Source organism: Coregonus lavaretus (assembly GCF_964263955.1).
Source record: "Coregonus lavaretus genome assembly, chromosome: 29".
Lineage (NCBI taxonomy): Eukaryota > Metazoa > Chordata > Actinopteri > Salmoniformes > Salmonidae > Coregonus > Coregonus lavaretus.
The window spans coordinates 113,610-132,925 of NC_140016.1; positions in this window are offsets into that span (position 1 = coordinate 113,610).

A 19,316-nucleotide genomic window follows, 5' to 3' on the forward strand; every position below is an offset into this window, starting at 1 on the left:
TACTAGCCTCTCCTAGCCTCTCTTATCCTCTCCTAGCCTCTCCTAGCCTCTCTTAGCCTCTCCTAGCCTCTCCTAGCCTCTACTAGCCTCTCTTAGCCTCTCCTAGCCCCTCCTAGCCTCTCTTAGCCTCTCCTAGCCTCTCTTAGCCTCTCCTAGCCTCTACTAGCCTCTCCTAGCCTCTCTTATCCTCTCCTAGCCTCTCCTAGCCTCTCTTAGCCTCTCCTAGCCTCTCCTAGCCTCTCCTAGCCTCTCTTAGCCTCTCCTAGCCCCTCTTAGCCTCTCTTAGCCTCTCCTAGCCTCTCTTAGCCTCTCCTAGCCTCTACTAGCCTCTCCTAGCCCCTCTTAGCCTCTCTTAGCCTCTCTTAGCCTCTCCTAGCCTCTCCTAGCCTCTCCTAGCCTCTCCTAGCCTCTCTTAGCCTCTCCTAGCCTCTCTTAGCCTCTCCTAGCCTCTCTTAGCCTCTCCTAGCCCCTCTTAGCCTCTCTTAGCCTCTCCTAGCCTCTCTTAGCCTCTCCTAGCCTCTACTAGCCTCTCCTAGCCCCTCTTAGCCTCTCTTAGCCTCTCCTAGCCTCTCTTAGCCTCTCCTAGCCTCTACTAGCCTCTCCTAGCCTCTCTTAGCCTCTCCTAGCCTCTCCTAGCCTCTCTTAGCCTCTCCTAGCCTCTCTTAGCCTCTCATAGCCTCTCCTAGCCTCTCTTATCCTCTCCTAGCCTCTCCTAGCCTCTCTTAGCCTCTCCTAGCCTCTCTTAGCCTCTCCTAGCCTCTCCTAGCCTCTCTTAGCCTCTCCTAGCCTCTCCTAGCCTCTCTTAGCCTCTCATAGCCTCTCCTAGCCTCTCTTAGTCTCTCATAGCCTCTCCTAGCCTCTCTTAGCCTCTCCTAGCCTCTCTTAGCCTCTCCTAGCCTCTCCTAGCCTCTCCTAGCCTCCCTAATTGCCACACAGGCATGTGGATGGTTCATCAGAGAGATGTCTAATTGGCCATTACTGCCCATGGGGCTATGAGGCTAATGTTAGTGGCTACCACTACCATATACAGTACCTCTGCTACAGTCTGCTGCTAACATGCTAGTGGAAGAGCTAAGTAGCTCTATTCAGTTTGTTGCTGCTTTGCTTGTCTTCTAATGAACCAGTTTAGCCCAAGGCTTTCATTAGTATGCTGTTGCTGTTGTCAGAGACAGATACCTCTCCAGTTGGTATCAGAGATAGAGACCTCCCCAGATGGTGTCAGAGCAGAGACCTCTCCCCAGTTGGTGTCAGAACAGAGACCTCCCCAGTTGGTGTCAGAACAGAGACCTCCCCAGTTGGTGTCAGAGACAGAGACCTCCCCAGTTGGTGTCAGAGAGAGACCTCCCCGGTTGGTATCAGAGACAGAGACCTCCCCAGTTGGTGTCAGAGACAGAGACCTCCCCAGTTGGTATCAGAGACAGAGACCTCCCCAGATGGTGTCAGAACAGAGACCTCACCAGTTGGTGTCAGATCACAGACCTCCCCAGTTGGTGTCAGAGACAGAGACCTCCCCAGTTGGTATCAGAGACAGAGACCTCCCCAGTTGGTGTCAGAACAGAGACCTCCCCAGTTGGTGTCAGAAACAGAGACCTCCCCAGTTGGTGTCAGAAACAGAGACCTCCCCAGTTTGTATCAGAAACAGAGACCTCCCCAGTTGGTATCAGAGACAGAGACATCCCCAGTTGGTATCAGAGACAGAGACCTCCCCAGTTGGTGTCAGAACAGAGACCTCCCCAGTTGGTTTCAGAACAAAGACCTCCCCAGTTGGTGTCAGAGACAGAGACCTCTCCAGTTGGTGTCAGATAGAGAGACCTCCCCAGTTGGTGTCAGAGACAGAGACCTCCCCAGTTGGTGTCAGAAACAGAGACCTCCCCAGTTGGTATCAGAGACAGAGACCTCCCCAGTTGGTGTCAGAGATAGAGACCTCCCCAGTTGGTGTCAGAGACAGAGACCTCCCCAGTTGGTGTCAGAGACCTCCCCAGTTGGTGTCAGAGCAGAGACAGAGACCTCCCCAGTTGATTTTAACAGAGACAGAGACCTCCCCAGTTGGTGTCAGAGACCTCCCCAGTTGGTGTCAGAGCAGAGTCAGAGACCTCCCCAGTTGGTGTCAGAGACCTCCCCAGTTGGTGTCAGAGCAGAGACAGAGACCTCCCCAGTTGGTGTCAGAGACCTCCCCAGTTGGTGTCAGAGACCTCCCCAGTTGGTGTCAGAGCAGAGACAGAGACCTCCCCAGTTGATTTTAACAGAGACAGAGACCTCTCCAGTTGGTGTCAGAGCAGAGACAGAGACCTCCCCAGTTGATTTTAACAGAGACAGAGAATTTTTTTTTTTTGCCATTTAGCAGACGCTCTTATCCAGAGCGACTTACAGTTAGTGAGTGCATACATTTTTCATACTGGCCCCCCGTTGGAATCGAACCCACAACCCTGGAGTTGCAAGCGCCATGCTCTACCAACTGAGCTACAGGAGGCCTACAACGAAATGACATGGATGGTTGTTTTCTTCCACTTCAGTAGTAATGTCTCAAGGTTGTGTATAACTCTTCAGTAGTAATGTAGCCATTGGCTTTAGGTTGCCTCTTCTGCTTTGGAATGTAACCTGGGTTGTGTACTGTCGTAGATTAACAGATTGTGGCACTTCACACTTGTGTAGTGTGTGTGTGTGTGTGTGTGTGTGTGTGTGTGTGTGTGTGTGTGTGTGTGTGTGTGTGTGTGTTTGTGTGGATGGGAGGCAAGCATTTATTTTTTGGGATCTGTTGAATGTGCGAGATTACATGAGCGACAAGACAGCCAGGAGCATGGTTGTGTAGGGGTGAATAACTCTCTCAAGGTTGTGTAGGGGTGAATAACTCTCTCAAGGTTTTGTAGGGGTGAATAACTCTCTCAAGGTTTTGTAGGGGTGAATAACTCTCTCAAGGTTTTGTAGGGGTGAGTAACTCTCTCAAGGTTTTGTAGGGGTGAGTAACTCTCTCAAGGTTTTGTAGGGGTGAGTAACTCTCTCAAGGTTGTGTAGGGGTGAATAACTCTCTCAAGGTTTTGTAGGGGTGAGTAATTGTCTCAAGGTTTTGTAGGGGTGAATAACTCTCTCAAGGTTGTGTAGGGGTGAGTAACTCTCTCAAGGTTTTGTAGGGGTGAGTAACTCTCTCAAGGTTGTGTAGGGGTGAATAACTATCTCAGGGTTGTGAAGGGGTGAATAACTATCTCAGGGTTGTGAAGGGGTGAATAACTATCTCAGGGTTGTGAAGGGGTGAATAACTATCTCAGGGTTGTGAAGGGGTGAATAACTATCTCAGGGTTGTGAAGGGGTGAATAACTATCTCAGGGTTGTGAAGGGGTGAATAACTCTCTCAGGGTTGTGAAGGGGTGAATAACTATATCAGGGTTGTGAAGGGGTGAATAACTATCTCAGGGTTGTGAAGGGGTGAATAACTATCTCAGGGTTGTGAAGGGGTGAATAACTATCTCAGGGTTGTGAAGGGGTGAATAACTATCTCAGGGTTGTGAAGGGGTGAGTCTAATGGCCTGGTATTCAGGCTCTATTGTCCATCGAACCAGTCTGACATTAATGTAAATGCAATCTAAAATCACATCAAACACTTATCATCAAAACAGTATGTGCTTTTAAAACTCACCTCACTGTGATGATCAATTTGAAGAAAGTTCAACAACAGGTTGAAACTGAGTGTTAAAGACAGTCTTTGTGGATGTTGTTTCAAAGCCAAACACAGCAAAATGGACAGTGCTTTCTAAGGTGATGATTAATTCAAAACACCCGTACACATATTAGAGTTTATGCATGATTTTATTTATGAGCTCAAGCCTGGGAAAAAACCTGAATTAAAATAATGATTGTACCGTTATACAATACAAAGCCTCCCACATATTACACATGGCAGAAACATATTTTTTTAAATACTGATTTAAGTATTTGGTACATAATTGGTATTTGGTATCTTTGGTACATAATTTGTCTAGTCTAAATTAAACAGTTATAGTGACTTTGCATTTGATTTTGAATAGCTTAGTAATAGGCAGTTTTTATATTTCCTTAATTAATAGTCTGACGCATTACCTTTAGTTACAGAATATCTCACCACCGTGCGTTTCCATCTCCTCCCCTCTCTTCTTCATTCCTTTCTCCAGCGCGCAGAGCGAGGGGCTGGCAGTTTAATGAAATATGTTTAATTGTGCATTTTTTTTGCTATCGATGTTCCCGAAACAGATTTCACTTGGTTTCCCAAATTAAGCACTGGGTAGCTGCAGGAACAGGGTTGGAGAGCCCATGGCATACAGAGTACTGGGTAGCTGGAGGAATAGGGTTGGAGAGCCCCTGGCATACAGAGTACTGGGTAGCTGCAGAACAGGGTTGGAGAGCCCATGGCATACAGAGTACTGGGTAGCTGCAGGAACAGGGTTGGAGAGCCCATGGCATACAGAGTACTGGGTAGCTGGAGGGAACAGGGTTGGAGAGCCCATGGTATACAGAGTACTGGGTAGCTGGAGGAACAGGGTTGGAGAGCCCATGGCATACAGAGTACTGGGTAGCTGGAGGAACAGGGTTGGAGAGCCCATGGCATACAGAGTACTGGGTAGCTGGGGGAACAGGGTTGGAGAGCCCATGGCATACAGAGTACTGGGTAGCTGGGGGAACAGGGTTGGAGAGCCCATTTCATACAGAGTACTGGGTAGATACAGGAACAGGGTTGGAGAGCCCATTTCATACAGAGTACTGGGTAGATACAGGAACAGGGTTGGAGAGCCCATGGCATACAGAGTACTGGGTAGCTGGGGGAACAGGGTTGGAGAGCCCATGGCATACAGAGTACTGGGTAGCTGGAGGAACAGGGTTGGAGAGCCCATGGCATACAGAGTACTGGGTAGCTGGGGGAACAGGGTTGGAGAGCCCATGGCATACAGAGTACTGGGTAGCTGGGGGAACAGGGTTGGAGAGCCCATGGCATACAGAGTACTGGGTAGCTGCAGGAACAGGGTTGGAGAGCCCATGGCATACAGAGTACTGGGTAGCTGGAGGAACAGGGTTGGAGAGCCCGTGGCATACAGAGTATTGGGTATCTGGAGGGACAGGGTTGGAGAGCCCATGGCATACAGAGTTTGGGCGGAATATCACCTGTCATGCAGGGAAATAACCGGAATAGCGGAGTAGCCTTACCCGAGGGAAAGTGGCCTCCATTCTCTACTCCAGTACATACGGATGAGTGGCCTACACCACGGATGACACGTCTTTATTTTCTTGCTCCTGTTCCTGACCATTTGATAATGGGCCATTCTAAACAGAAACTCATTTTACATATTAGTAAAGACAACATTCAATTGAGAATGGGTGAAAATATGACCACTTGATGAGAGAACAGCTGTGCAGCCTGAGGCAAGGAACAGAGCGCAAGCTTTTTTTTTGCGACTTTCTCAAATCATAAATGTTTAGATTTTTAACACATTCTAAGGTTTGTATAATTTACAACTAAAGTTGCCAAATAACTATAAATCAATCGTACAGGACCTGTTTCAAATGATCACTTTTACGCTCAACATCCACTTCATATGAGCACTCGCTCCAGAATGGGAAAAATATCCGCGGGCCGATTTTCTCTTGAGCGGATGGGCCGGAACATAATTACCAATCATTTGTAGACTGCAAATTGCCTTCGTGGGAATACTTGGGAACAGATTAACCAAATTAAAATCAATTGGAGCTGATTTCCTGGTTTTTTACAGTCTTTTATGTCCAACATGTTTATTTTAATTTGTATTATTATTATTATTATTATTATTATTATTATTATTATTATTATTATTTATATTATTATTATTATTACTATTACTATTACTATTATTATTATTATTATTATTATTATTATTATTATTATTATTATTATTATTATTATTATTACTATTATTATTATTATTATTATTATTATTATTATTATTATTATTTTAGCTCAGAAAAATTGGGGGGCCAAATAAAACCACGGCCAGTTGGGGAACCCCAGCCTATAGCATGGAGCTTAGCCAGATAACATACAGTAGGCCAACTCATATTCTGTTCTTCTGAAATACATTTTCTTCATATCATAATGTTTCTTTAGACCTGACTAAGATAATGTGGCCTGGAGATGCTAAACGTGTTTATGTTAATGAACGGTTAATTACTGTGAGACCGGCCGTCTTTTGCATGACAATAATCGGCTGACAAAATGTCATGACCGCCCAGGCCCTGGCTGGTGTATGTACAGACTGGCCCTGAATGAAAGAAAGGCAGACGCACGCACGCACACACACACACACACACACACACACACACACACACACACACACACACACACACACACACTCTCACACACACCCACACACACACACACACACTCTCACACACTCTCACACACACACAAACACACACACACACACTCTCACACACACCCACACACACACACACACACTCTCACACACACACAAACACACACATACACACACACACACACACACCCACACACACACACACACACACACACACACACACACACACACGCTGACATAATGCTCTATTGATCGTTGCTTAAATTAGTCTGATAACAGCTTTGTCCAATCAGATTAGAGCTCTTAGTCCGATCGATCGAGAGGGATTTCAAAACTACAAAATGACAGCAAAGCGGAGGAGCAGTGAACCTCTACGTTCCAAATGGCACCCTATTCAAAAGTGCACTACTTTTGACCAGAAAGTAGTTTTTGGGACCTAAAAATTGACAAAGACTCCAGCCACCCAAGCGGTACCGATACACCAAGTCTGGAACCAACTGGACCCTGAACAGCTTCTACCCCCAAGCCATAAGACTGATAAATAGTTAGTCAAATAGTTAACCAATAGCTACACAGACTATCTGCATTAGTGCTGAGTTATTAACCAAAATGTTTGTTATTTTTCGGTTTTTAAACAACTATTTGACTGACGTCAGTTCAATTATTAGAATTCCATTTCGTTTTTTTTTTTTTTCTTTCTGTGCAGTTTCTGTAGAGATAAATCAGATGAAGCCTGAACTGTGCGATGTAGTAGCGGGTTTTAGTTTCCAACAGGCCAATATCTTACATAGTTTAGTGCAGAAAAACGTGGTCATTAAACTTAAACTTGTCCGGTCTGTGTGGCGCAGACACGGAGAGAAGAGAGAACGTGCGATCGAGAGGGATAAAAAACAGTTGCTTGGTGACATGATCTAAGTGATTGATAGTTGGTATTCAGCATTCATAAAAGTGTGCCTTACTTACTTTGAAGAACTACTAACATTTAGATTCTGTCAGATAGCAGCAGCTCTATAGAGATGAGATGATGACTTGGAATGAAATAAAACAAATATTTTATTAAAGTAAATTAATGTGAATAAATGATGGTTAATAAGTGATCGGCAGTCACTACCATAGCGGGACTTGTATTAATTGTTTTATTCCGTGTTGTTACAGCCACATAGTGCATTTAATGTCAAACAAAACTATCGAAATCGAAATCCGTGATTATTTTTTACTAATAGAACCCGAAACCGAACCAACCTCAAAAATCACTAATTTGCATTGACCCTTTTTGCACTAACTATTTTGACTCATCACATACCCTGCTGTTACTGTTTATTATCTATCCTGTTGCCTAGTCACTTTATCCCTACCTATATGTACATATCTACCTCAATTACCTCGTACCCCTGCACATTGACTCAGTACTGGTACCCCGTGTATACAGCCAAGTTATCATGGACTCAGTACTGGTACCCCGTGTATACAGCCAAGTTATCATGGACTCAGTACTGGTACCCCGTGTATACAGCCAAGTTATCATGGACTCAGTACTGGTACCCGGTGTATACAGCCAAGTTGTCATTGACTCAGTACTGGTACCCCATGTGTATATAGCCAAGTTATCATGGACTCAGTACTGGTACCCCGTGTATACAGCCAAGTTATCATGGACTCAGTACTGGTACCCCGTGTATACAGCCAAGTTATCATGGACTCAGTACTGGTACCCCGTGTATACAGCCAAGTTATCATGGACTCAGTACTGGTACCCCGTGTATAAAGCCAAGTTATCATGGACTCAGTACTGGTACCCCGTGTATACAGCCAAGTTATCATGGACTCAGTACTGGTAACCCGTGTATACAGCCAAGTTATCATGGACTCAGTACTGGTACCCCATGTATACAGCCAAGTTATCATGGACTCAGTACTGGTACCCCGTGTATACAGCCACATTATCATGGACTCAGTACTGGTACCCTGTGTATATAGCCAAGTTATCATGGACTCAGTACTGGTACCCAGTATATATAGCCAAGTTATCATGGACTCAGTACTGGTAACCCATGTATACAGCCAAGTTATCATGGACTCAGTACTGGTACCCCGTGTATACAGCCAAGTTATCATGGACTCAGTACTGGTAACCCGTGTATACAGCCAAGTTATCATGGACTCAGTACTGGTACCCTGTGTATATAGCCAAGTTATCATGGACTCAGTACTGGTACCCCGTGTATACAGCCAAGTTATCATGGACTCAGTACTGGTAACCCGTGTATACAGCCAAGTTATCATGGACTCAGTACTGGTACCCCGTATATATAGCCAAGTTATCATGGACTCAGTACTGGTACCCCGTATATATAGCCAAGTTATCATGGACTCAGTACTGGTACCCCGTATATATAGCCAAGTTATCATGGACTCAGTACTGGTAACCCGTGTATACAGCCAAGTTATCATGGACTCAGTACTGGTACCCCATGTATACAGCCAAGTTATCATGGACTCAGTACTGGTACCCCGTGTATACAGCCACATTATCATGGACTCAGTACTGGTACCCTGTGTATATAGCCAAGTTATCATGGACTCAGTACTGGTACCCAGTATATATAGCCAAGTTATCATGGACTCAGTACTGGTAACCCATGTATACAGCCAAGTTATCATGGACTCAGTACTGGTACCCCGTGTATACAGCCAAGTTATCATGGACTCAGTACTGGTAACCCGTGTATACAGCCAAGTTATCATGGACTCAGTACTGGTACCCTGTGTATATAGCCAAGTTATCATGGACTCAGTACTGGTACCCCGTGTATACAGCCAAGTTATCATGGACTCAGTACTGGTAACCCGTGTATACAGCCAAGTTATCATGGACTCAGTACTGGTACCCCGTATATATAGCCAAGTTATCATGGACTCAGTACTGGTACCCCGTATATATAGCCAAGTTATCATGGACTCAGTACTGGTACCCCGTATATATAGCCAAGTTATCATGGACTCAGTACTGGTAACCCGTGTATACAGCCAAGTTATCATGGACTCAGTACTGGTACCCCGTGTATACAGCCAAGTTATCATGGACTCAGTACTGGTACCCCGTGTATATAGCCAAGTTATCGTGGACTCAGTACTGGTACCCCGTGTATATAGCCAAGTTATCATGGACTCAGTACTGGTACCCCGTGTATACAGCCAAGTTATCATGGACTCAGTACTGGTACCCCGTGTATACAGCCAAGTTATCATGGACTCAGTACTGGTACCCCGTGTATACAGTCAAGTTATCATGGACTCAGTACTGGTAACCCGTGTATACAGCCAAGTTATCATGGACTCAGTACTGGTAACCCGTGTATATAGCCAAGTTATCATGGACTCAGTACTGGTACCCTGTGTATATAGCCAAGTTATCATGGACTCAGTACTGGTACCCTGTGTATACAGCCAAGTTATCATGGACTCAGTACTGGTACCCTGTATATAGCCAAGTTATCATGGACTCAGTACTGGTACCCTGTGTATACAGCCAAGTTATCATGGACTCAGTACTGGTACCCCGTGTATATAGCCAAGTTATCATGGACTCAGTACTGGTACCCCGTGTATATAGCCAAGTTATCATGGACTCAGTACTGGTACCCCGTGTATATAGCCAAGTTATCATGGACTCAGTACTGGTACCCCGTGTATATAGCCAAGTTATCATGGACTCAGTACTGGTACCCTGTGTATACAGCCAAGTTATCATGGACTCAGTACTGGTACCCTGTATATAGCCAAGTTATCATGGACTCAGTACTGGTACCCTGTGTATACAGCCAAGTTATCATGGACTCAGTACTGGTAACCCGTGTATACAGCCAAGTTATCATGGACTCAGTACTGGTACCCCGTGTATATAGCCAAGTTATCATGGACTCAGTACTGGTAACCCGTGTATACAGCCAAGTTATCATGGACTCAGTACTGGTACCCTGTGTATACAGCCAAGTTATCATGGACTCAGTACTGGTAACCCGTGTATACAGCCAAGTTATCATGGACTCAGTACTGGTACCCCGTGTATACAGCCAAGTTATCATGGACTCAGTACTGGTACCCCGTGTATATAGCCAAGTTATCATGGACTCAGTACTGGTACCCTGTGTATACAGCCAAGTTATCATGGACTCATTATGGATTTATTATTACTGTTATTATTTTTCTGTTATTTCTCCAAAAAATATGACTTTCACTGTAGAACATTTTATTGAAATGTAGATATAAGCCTATGAAAGACCAAAGAGCTTTAGATTTAGAACAACAGTGTTTACATGGTATATCCAAAAATGTAGTGGGGAGGCAGGGGAAGCAGAGGGGGCAGTGGGGAGGCAGGAGGGAGGGATGCAGGGGAGGCAAGGGGAGGCAGGGGAGGCAGTGGGGAGGCAGGAGGGAGTGATGCAGGGGAGGCAAGGGGAGGCAGGGGAAGCAGAGGGGGCAGTGGGGAGGCAGGAGGGAGGGATGCAGGGGAGGCAAGGGGAGGCAGGGGAGGCAGAGAGAAAGGAGGAAGGGCGAATGAGAAAGGAGTGAATCCAGGCTGTAGACAGTTAGACGGTGAGCTGTGGACCGTCTGACTGTGACCTTCCTCCCTGGGGTGTACTGTTCACAGCTGCTCCCCCCGGAGAAGGTGACTGGCTGAAAAATAACGTCTCCAGTGAGAGAGAGAGGGAGGAAAGGAGGTCCAGTTGGAGTTGCAGAGTGAGAGAGAGAGAGAGAGAGAGAGAGAGAGAGAGAGAGAGAGAGAGAGAGAGACAGAGAGAGAGAGAGAGAGACAGGGAGAGAGAGAGAGACAGAGAGAGAGAGAGAGAGAGAGACAGGGAGAGAGAGCGAGAGAGAGAGAGAGAGAGAGAGAGAGAGAGACAGGGAGAGAGAGAGAGAGAGAGAGAGAGAGAGAGAGAGAGAGAGAGAGAGAGAGAGAGAGAGAGAGAGAGAGAGAGAGAGAAAGAGAGAGAGAGAGAGAGAGAGAGAGAGAGAGAGAGAGAGAGAAAAGCAGGGAGAAGAGCGATATGTACAGTCTAAGCTTACTGCATTTGTCAGGGTTAGAGCACTGAGCAGATTAGGAGCAGGAAGACAAGCAGCCTGGTTCCTTTAGTCTTGACCCATTTTCCACATCCAACTCATTATCTAACAGGAAGGAAGGAAGGATGGTGTTTAATTGCTTTATTCTCTGTATGGGTTATGTAACACATCACACCACTGGAGGGAAAATCAGCACAAACAACTAGAAGAAATTCATATTTAAACACTACTTTGTAACAGCAAGATTTTTTAAACCATAATTCATAATTAAGCCTTTTCACACGCTCCTACATGCTATTCCGCTTCAGCCCTTTCTCTCACTGAAGAGACTCTTCGTCTTTAAAGCTGCTGTCACCACGACGACTGATACTCTTTGTGTAAACACAGCTTTGGAGTCCATTTGCGGAATGAAAGTTGTAGATGAGGGTTCCGAAGTAGCCCTCAAAAGATACGGGGTGTCGTAACCGTCTTGACAAGATAATCAGTTTAATACAGAACGGAGTGAAAAGAGAAGATATTCACGCCCCCTGTTCCAGTTATGAAGTGATTCCGAAGCTGAAGGCCTGCATTCCAAATGGTACCCTATTCTAAACAGCCCAACTGGCCCCCTACGGGCTCTGGTCAAAAGCAGTGTTCTATATAGCATAAAAGCAGTGTTCTATATAGCATAAAAACAGTGTTCTATATAGCATAAAAACAGTGTTCTATATAGCATAAAAGCAGTGTTCTATATAGCATAGTTCCCGCTCAGCCCAGTCAAAACTGTTCGCTGCTCTGGCACCCCAATGGTGGAACAAGCTCCCTCACGACGCCAGGACAGCGGAGTCACTCACCACCTTCCGGAGACATTTGAAACCCCACCTCTTTAAGGAGTACCTGGGATAGGATAAAGTAATCCTTCTACCCTCCCCCCCTTACCCCAACCCAAACCCCAACCCCCAAAAAACAACATAAAAAAAAAACATTGTAAAGTGGTTATCCCACTGGCTATAAGGTGAATGCACCTATTTGTAAGTCGCTCTGGATAAGAGCGTCTGCTAAATGACGTAAATGTAAATGTAAAATACAGGGAATAGGGTACCAGTTGGGATGCATTGAAGTCTTTCAATGTTTTTGCTTGTCTTAATAATAAATGACTGAGTTGTAATCACAGCATCAAGAGCTCTACTGAGAGGCCAATCTATTTAATTCACAACCTAAATGTGCCAGTTTCTTCCCCCTTTCCTAACCAAAGTAATCCTGATAAGTTTCTCTTCTATACTACATTTTTTTTTTTTTTTTAAAGAAACATTCTGTGTGACCCTGATTAAGCCCACTGCAGTAAAATAAACAGTCTCAAATCAAATCAAATCAAATTGTATTGGCCACATGCGCCGAATACAACAGGTGCAGACATTACAGGGAAATGCTTACTAACAGCCCTTAACCAACAGTGCATTTATTTTTAATAAAAAAGTAAAATAAAACAACAACAAAAAAGTGTTGAGAAAAAAAGAGCAGAAGTAAAATAAAATAACAGTAGGGAGGCTATATATACAGGGGGGTACCGGTGCAGAGTCAATGTGCGGGGGCACCGGCTAGTTGAGGTAGTTGAGGTAATATGTACATGTGGGTAGAGTTAAAGTGACTATGCATAAATAATTAACAGAGTAGCAGCAGCGTAAAAAGATGGGGTGGGGGTGCAGTACAAATAGTCTGGGTAGCCATGATTAGCTGTTCAGGAGTCTTATGGCTTGGGGGTAGAAGCTGTTGAGAAGTCTTTTGGACCTAGACTTGGCGCTCCGGTACCGCTTGCCGTGCGGTAGCAGAGAGAACAGTCTATGACTAGGGTGGCTGGAGTCTTTGACAATTTTGAGGGCCTTCCTCTGTGACCCTGATTTAGCCCACTGCAGTAAAAGGTTAAACAGGTTTCAACTTTCAAGGTACCGTCCCAAATAACACCATGTTCCCTTTATAGTGCACTACTTTTGACTAGAACTCATAAGGCTCTGGTCAAAAGTAGTGCACTATAAAGAGAATAGGGTGTCAGTTTGGACACACAGGCATCCGTTATTCCTGACGTGAACATCAGAAGCAATGCGCCCGGATCCGCTCTGGTATTTAATGACATGTTCGACAGTACAACTGTGAATCTATTGTATCTAATTACATGTTAGACAGTCCCACTGTGAATGATGGACAGAGAGTGTGATGATGATGAATCATAGTAAAAATGTTTTACAAACGAACCCACAACCCTGGCGTTGCAAGCGCCATGCTCTATCACCTGAGCTACAGGGGACAGGATCTGAACCTCTATCAAACGGTCCTCTGTCGAATCAGTGTTGATGATCCGAATCGACAGCCACATCTGCTGAGGACGAATACACATACCTTCAGCCTGGGACGGGTCCCAAATGGCACCCTAATCCCTTTATAGTGCTCTACTTCTGAACAGGGTTGATTTACATTCCCAATAATAGTGCATTACTTTTAGTGGGTCCTGGTCAAAAGTAGTGTAGTATATAGGAAATAGGGTGCCATTTGGGACACAGAGAGCAGATTCAGTTTTGAAAGGGACCAGAGCTGTGTGTAGCGGGGCTGTTGCTGAATGTTTTGATTAGAGTTGTTTGGGGCTGTTTAACGGCTTGCTTGTTGCTAACTGATGCAACATCTACTGCGATTATGAAAGACGGCTGAATTCTTCATTTGGATTCATCAGGACTGGGACACCGTCCTGCTTTTCTAGTCACGTTTTCCTCTCACAGTAGGCAACATCATGATTTTATAATAAATTATATATTCTTTAATTGTGCATATCTTTTTGGGTTTTGTACTGTACGGTGGGGAAAAAAAGTATTTAGTCAGCCACCAATTGTGCAAGTTCTCCCACTTAAAAAGATGAGAGAGGCCTGTAATTTTCATCATAGGTACACGTCAACTATGACAGACAAATTGAGAGAGAAAAAATTCTGGAAAATCACATTGTAGGATTTTTAATGAATTTATTTGCAAATTATGGTGGAAAATAAGTATTTGGTCACCTACAAACAAGCAAGATTTCTGGCTCTCACAGACCTGTAACTTCTTATTTAAGAGGCTCCTCTGTTCTCCACTCGTTACCTGTATTAATGGCACCTGTTTGAACTTGTTATCAGTAAAAGACACCTGTCCACAACCTCAAACAGTCACACTCCAAACTCCACTATGGCCAAGACCAAAGAGCTGTCAAAGGACACCAGAAACAAAATTGTAGACCTGCACCAGGCTGGGAACACTGAATCTGCAATAGGTAAGCAGCTTGGTTTGAAGAAATCAACTGTGGGAGCAATTATTAGGAAATGGAAGACATACAAGACCACTGATAATCTCCCTCGATCTGGGGCTCCACGCAAGATCTCACCCCGTGGGGTCAAAATGATCACAAGAACGGTGAGCAAAAATCCCAGAACCACACGGGGGGACCTAGTGAATGACCTGCAGAGAGCTGGGACCAAAGTAACAAAGCCTACCATCAGTAACACACTACGCCGCCAGGGACTCAAATCCTGCAGTGCCAGACGTGTCCCCCTGCTTAAGCCAGTACATGTCCAGGCCCGTCTGAAGTTTGCTAGAGTGCATTTGGATGATCCAGAAGAGGATTGGGAGAATGTCATATGGTCAGATGAAACCAAAATATAACTTTTTGGTAAAAACTCAACTCGTCGTGTTTGGAGGACAAAGAATGCTGAGTTGCATCCAAAGAACACCATACCTACTGTGAAGCATGGGGGTGGAAACATCATGCTTTGGGGCTGTTTTTCTGCAAAGGGACCAGGACGACTGATCCATGTAAAGGAAAGAATGAATGGGGCCATGTATCGTGAGATTTTGAGTGAAAACCTCCTTCCATCAGCAAGGGCATTGAAGATGAAACGTGACTGGGTCTTTCAGCATGACAATGATCCCAAACACACTGCCCGGGCAACGAAGGAGTGGCTTCGTAAGAAGCATTTCAAGGTCCTGGAGTGGCCTAGCCAGTCTCCAGATCTCAACCCCATAGAAAATCTTTGGAGGGAGTTGAAAGTCCGTGTTGCCCAGCGACAGCCCCAAAACATCACTGCTCTAGAGGAGATCTGCATGGAGGAATCGGCCAAAATACCAGCAACAGACTTACAGAAAACGTTTGACCTGTGTCATTGCCAACAAAGGGTATATAACAAAGTATTGAGAAACTTTTGTTATTGACCAAATACTTATTTTCCACCATAATTTGCAAATAAATTCAATGTGATTTTCTGAATTTTTTTCCCTGATTTTGTCTGTCATAGTTGACGTGTACCTATGATGAAAATTACAGGCCTCTCTCATCTTTTTAAGTGGGAGAACTTGCACAATTGGTGGCTGATTAAATACTTTTTCCCCCCACTGTATGTCTATATACCCTTACAGAAATACTAACCTATAATGGTAATGAAATACTAACCTATAATGGTAATGAAATACTAACCTATAATGGTAATGAAATACTAACCTGTAATGGTAATGAAATACTAACCTGTAATGGTAATGAAATACTAACCCATAATGGTAATGAAATACTAACCTGTAATGGTAATGAAATACTAACCTATAATGGTAATTGAAATACTAACCTATAATGGTAATTGAAATACTAACCTATAATGGTAATGAAATACTAACCCATAATGGTAATGAAATACTAACCTATAATGGTAATGAAATACTAACCTATAATGGCTACATCATGACTCATTTTTCATATATTTAGGGACTTTTTATATCTCTATGTTCCATTGCAGAAATACTTTACTAATCAGGTTTGCATAGAATCATTTTTCAATTTTGTTATCCTATTTCTACCTCAGTGGCTTCCTCCCTCTGCCTTTCTCTACCTCTCTCTACCTCTCTCTACCTCTCTCTACCTCTCTCTACCTCTCTCTACCTCTCTCTACCTCTCTACCTCTCTACCTCTCTCTACCTCTCTCTACCTCTCTCTACCTCTCTCTACCTCTCTACCTCTCTACCTCTCTCTACCTCTCTCTAACTCTCTCTAACTCTCTCTACCTCCCTATTCCTCTCTCTACCTCTCTACCTCTCTACCTCTCTACCTCTCTCTACCTCTCTCTACCTTTCTCTACCTCTCTCTACCTCTCTCTACCTCTCTCTACCTCTCTCTACATCTTTCTACCTCTCTCTACCTCTCTCTACCTCTCTCTACTTCTCTCTACCTCTCTACCTCTCTCTACCTCTCTCTACCTCTCTCTACCTCTCTCTGCCTCTCTCTGCCTCTCTACCTCTCTCTACCTCTCTACCTCTCTCTATCTCTCTCTACCTCTCTCTATCTCTCTCTACCTTTCTCTACCTCTCTCTGCCTCTCTCTGCCTCTCTCTACCTCTCTCTACCTTTCTCTACCTCTCTCTACTTCTCTCTACCTCTCTCTACCTCTCTCTACCTCTCTCTACTTCTCTCTACCTCTCTACCTCTCTCTACTTCTCTCTACCTCTCTCTACCTCTCTCTACCTCTCTCTACCTCTCTCTACCTTTCTCTACCTCTCTCTGCCTCTCTCTGCCTCTCTCTACCTCTCTCTACCTCTCTACCTCTCTCTACTTCTCTCTACCTCTCTCTACCTTTCTCTACCTCTCTCTACTTCTCTCTACCTATCTCTACCTCTCTCTATCTCTCTCTAACTCTCTCTAACTCTCTCTACCTCCCTATTCCTCTCTCTACCTCTCTACCTCTCTACCTCTCTCTACCTCTCTCTACCTCTCTACCTCTCTACCTCTCTCTACCTCTCTCTACCTTTCTCTACCTCTCTCTACCTCTCTCTACCTCTCTCTACCTCTCTCTACATCTTTCTACCTCTCTCTACCTCTCTCTACCTCTCTCTACTTCTCTCTACCTCTCTACCTCTCTCTATCTCTCTCTAACTCTCTCTAACTCTCTCTACCTCCCTATTCCTCTCTCTACCTCTCTACCTCTCTACCTCTCTCTACCTCTCTCTACCTTTCTCTACCTCTCTCTACCTCTCTCTACCTCTCTCTATCTCTCTCTACCTCTCTCTACCTCTCTCTACCTCTCTCTACCTCTCTACCTCTCTCTACCTCTCTCTACCTTTCTCTACCTCTCTCTACCTCTCTCTACCTCTCTCTACCTCTCTCTACATCTTTCTACCTCTCTCTACCTCTCTCTACCTCTCTCTACTTCTCTCTACCTCTCTACCTCTCTCTACCTCTCTCTACCTCTCTCTACCTCTCTCTGCCTCTCTACCTCTCTCTACCTCTCTACCTCTCTCTATCTCTCTCTACCTCTCTCTATCTCTCTCTACCTTTCTCTACCTCTCTCTGCCTCTCTCTGCCTCTCTCTGCCTCTCTCTACCTTTCTCTACCTCTCTCTACTTCTCTCTACCTCTCTCTACCTTTCTCTACCTCTCTCTACTTCTCTCTACCTCTCTACCTCTCTCTACTTCTCTCTACCTCTCTCTACCTCTCTCTACCTCTCTCTACCTCTCTCTACCTTTCTCTACCTCTCTCTGCCTCTCTCTGCCTCTCTCTACCTCTCTCTACCTCTCTCTACCTCTCTACCTCTCTCTACCTCTCTCTACCTCTCTCTACCTCTCTCTACCTCTCTCTACATCTTTCTACCTCTCTCTACCTCTCTCTACCTCTCTCTACTTCTCTCTACCTCTCTACCTCTCTCTATCTCTCTCTAACTCTCTCTAACTCTCTCTACCTCCCTATTCCTCTCTCTACCTCTCTACCTCTCTACCTCTCTATCTCTCTCTACCTCTCTCTACCTCTCTCTACCTCTCTACCTCTCTCTACCTCTCTCTACCTTTCTCTACCTCTCTCTACCTCTCTCTACCTCTCTCTACCTCTCTCTACATCTTTCTACCTCTCTCTACCTCTCTCTACCTCTCTCTACTTCTCTCTACCTCTCTACCTCTCTCTACCTCTCTCTACCTCTCTCTACCTCTCTCTACCTCTCTACCTCTCTCTATCTCTCTCTACCTTTCTCTACCTCTCTCTGCCTCTCTCTGCCTCTCTCTGCCTCTCTCTACCTTTCTCTACCTCTCTCTACTTCTCTCTACCTCTCTCTACCTTTCTCTACCTCTCTCTACTTCTCTCTACCTCTCTACCTCTCTCTACTTCTCTCTACCTCTCTCTACCTCTCTCTACCTCTCTCTACCTCTCTCTACCTTTCTCTACCTTTCTCTACCTCTCTCTACTTCTCTCTACCTCTCTCTACCTCTCTACCTCTCTCTACTTCTCTCTACCTCTCTCTACCTTTCTCTACCTCTCTCTACCTTTCTCTACCTTTCTCTACCTCTCTCTACTTCTCTCTACCTCTCTCTACCTCTCTACCTCTCTCTACTTCTCTCTACCTCTCTCTACCTCTCTCTACTTCTCTCTACCTCTCTCTACCTCTCTACCTCTCTCTACCTTTCTCTACCTCTCTCTACCTTTCTCTACCTTTCTCTACCTCTCTCTACCTCTCTACCTCTCTACCTCTCTCTACCTTTCTCTACCTCTCTCTACCTTTCTCTACCTTTCTCTACCCCTCTCTACCTCTCTACCTCTCTCTACTTCTCTCTACCTCTCTCTACCTTTCTCTACCTCTCTCTACTTCTCTCTACCTCTCTACCTCTCTCTACTTCTCTCTACCTCTCTCTACCTCTCTCTACCTCTCTCTACCTCTCTCTACCTTTCTCTACCTTTCTCTACCTCTCTCTACTTCTCTCTACCCCTCTCTACCTCTCTACCTCTCTCTACCTTTCTCTACCTCTCTCTACCTTTCTCTACCTTTCTCTACCCCTCTCTACCTCTCTACCTCTCTCTACCTTTCTCTACCTCTCTCTACCTTTCTCTACCTTTCTCTACCTCTCTCTACCTCTCTACCTCTCTCTACCTCTCTACCTCTCTACCTCTCTCTACCTCTCTACCTCTCTCTATCTCTCTCTACCT